Genomic DNA, 2,836 nt, shown 5'->3' with positions numbered 1-2,836 from the left:
GACAGACATAAGCATTACATCCAACATCTTGTTTAGAAGTTTGTCCGTTACAGGGTGGCACAGGGCTGGATGGGGCTTTCGTATAGCAGGGACGGTGCTGCCTCTCGCTTCGCTCGCTGTCCGCCGCTCGCCGCTCGCTCGTGCAGCCAAAAATGGCCAGTTTTGGCCCGTTTTTGGGCCGTTTTGGCCAGTTTTTGGCCTGTTCTTGCATTGCGCGGTGACCGTCGAGAGCGGAGCAAAACGTCAGCCATCTCAGCACCCTGGAACCCCCCGGGTGGCACAGGGCTGGATGGGGCTTTCGTATAGCAGGGACGGTGCTGCCTCTCGCTTCGCTCGCTGTCCGCCGCTCGCCGCTCGCTCGTGCAGCCAAAAATGGCCAGTTTTGGCCCGTTTTTGGGCCGTTTTGGCCAGTTTTTGGCCTGTTCTTGCATTGCGCGGTGACCGTCGAGAGCGGAGCAAAACGTCAGCCATCTCAGCACCCTGGAACCCCCCGGGTGGCACAGGGCTGGATGGGGCTTTCGTATAGCAGGGACGGTGCTGCCTCTCGCTTCGCTCGCTGTCCGCCGCTCGCCGCTCGCTCGTGCAGCCAAAAATGGCCAGTTTTGGCCCGTTTTTGGGCCGTTTTGGCCAGTTTTTGGCCTGTTCTTGCATTGCGCGGTGACCGTCGAGAGCGGAGCAAAACGTCAGCCATCTCAGCACCCTGGAACCCCCCGGGTGGCACAGGGCTGGATGGGGCTTTCGTATAGCAGGGACGGTGCTGCCTCTCGCTTCGCTCGCTGTCCGCCGCTCGCCGCTCGCTCGTGCAGCCAAAAATGGCCAGTTTTGGCCCGTTTTTGGGCCGTTTTGGCCAGTTTTTGGCCTGTTCTTGCATTGCGCGGTGACCGTCGAGAGCGGAGCAAAACGTCAGCCATCTCAGCACCCTGGAACCCCCCGGGTGGCACAGGGCTGGATGGGGCTTTCGTATAGCAGGGACGGTGCTGCCTCTCGCTTCGCTCGCTGTCCGCCGCTCGCCGCTCGCTCGTGCAGCCAAAAATGGCCAGTTTTGGCCCGTTTTTGGGCCGTTTTGGCCAGTTTTTGGCCTGTTCTTGCATTGCGCGGTGACCGTCGAGAGCGGAGCAAAACGTCAGCCATCTCAGCACCCTGGAACCCCCCGGGTGGCACAGGGCTGGATGGGGCTTTCGTATAGCAGGGACGGTGCTGCCTCTCGCTTCGCTCGCTGTCCGCCGCTCGCCGCTCGCTCGTGCAGCCAAAAATGGCCAGTTTTGGCCCGTTTTTGGGCCGTTTTGGCCAGTTTTTGGCCTGTTCTTGCATTGCGCGGTGACCGTCGAGAGCGGAGCAAAACGTCAGCCATCTCAGCACCCTGGAACCCCCCGGGTGGCACAGGGCTGGATGGGGCTTTCGTATAGCAGGGACGGTGCTGCCTCTCGCTTCGCTCGCTGTCCGCCGCTCGCCGCTCGCTCGTGCAGCCAAAAATGGCCAGTTTTGGCCCGTTTTTGGGCCGTTTTGGCCAGTTTTTGGCCTGTTATTGCATTGCGCGGTGACCGTCGAGAGCGGAGCAAAACGTCAGCCATCTCAGCACCCTGGAACCCCCCGGGTGGCACAGGGCTGGATGGGGCTTTCGTATAGCAGGGACGGTGCTGCCTCTCGCTTCGCTCGCTGTCCGCCGCTCGCCGCTCGCTCGTGCAGCCAAAAATGGCCAGTTTTGGCCCGTTTTTGGGCCGTTTTGGCCAGTTTTTGGCCTGTTCTTGCATTGCGCGGTGACCGTCGAGAGCGGAGCAAAACGTCAGCCATCTCAGCACCCTGGAACCCCCCGGGTGGCACAGGGCTGGATGGGGCTTTCGTATAGCAGGGACGGTGCTGCCTCTCGCTTCGCTCGCTGTCCGCCGCTCGCCGCTCGCTCGCGCAGCCAAAAATGGCCAGTTTTGGCCCGTTTTTGGGCCGTTTTGGCCAGTTTTTGGCCTGTTCTTGCATTGCGCGGTGACCGTCGAGAGCGGAGCAAAACGTCAGCCATCTCAGCACCCTGGAACCCCCCGGGTGGCACAGGGCTGGATGGGGCTTTCGTATAGCAGGGACGGTGCTGCCTCTCGCTTCGCTCGCTGTCCGCCGCTCGCCGCTCGCTCGTGCAGCCAAAAATGGCCAGTTTTGGCCCGTTTTTGGGCCGTTTTGGCCAGTTTTTGGCCTGTTCTTGCATTGCGCGGTGACCGTCGAGAGCGGAGCAAAACGTCAGCCATCTCAGCACCCTGGAACCCCCCCCGGGTGGCACAGGGCTGGATGGGGCTTTCGTATAGCAGGGACGGTGCTGCCTCTCGCTTCGCTCGCTGTCCGCCGCTCGCCGCTCGCTCGTGCAGCCAAAAATGGCCAGTTTTGGCCCGTTTTTGGGCCGTTTTGGCCAGTTTTTGGCCTGTTCTTGCATTGCGCGGTGACCGTCGAGAGCGGAGCAAAACGTCAGCCATCTCAGCACCCTGGAACCCCCCGGGTGGCACAGGGCTGGATGGGGCTTTCGTATAGCAGGGACGGTGCTGCCTCTCGCTTCGCTCGCTGTCCGCCGCTCGCCGCTCGCTCGTGCAGCCAAAAATGGCCAGTTTTGGCCCGTTTTTGGGCCGTTTTGGCCAGTTTTTGGCCTGTTCTTGCATTGCGCGGTGACCGTCGAGAGCGGAGCAAAACGTCAGCCATCTCAGCACCCTGGAACCCCCCGGGTGGCACAGGGCTGGATGGGGCTTTCGTATAGCAGGGACGGTGCTGCCTCTCGCTTCGCTCGCTGTCCGCCGCTCGCCGCTCGCTCGCGCAGCCAAAAATGGCCAGTTTTGGCCCGTTTTTGGGCCGTTTTGGCCAGTTT

This window comes from Musa acuminata, unplaced genomic scaffold (assembly GCF_036884655.1).
Source record: "Musa acuminata AAA Group cultivar baxijiao unplaced genomic scaffold, Cavendish_Baxijiao_AAA HiC_scaffold_313, whole genome shotgun sequence".
NCBI lineage: Eukaryota > Viridiplantae > Streptophyta > Magnoliopsida > Zingiberales > Musaceae > Musa > Musa acuminata.
Note: the sequence above shows the minus strand (reverse complement) of the source record.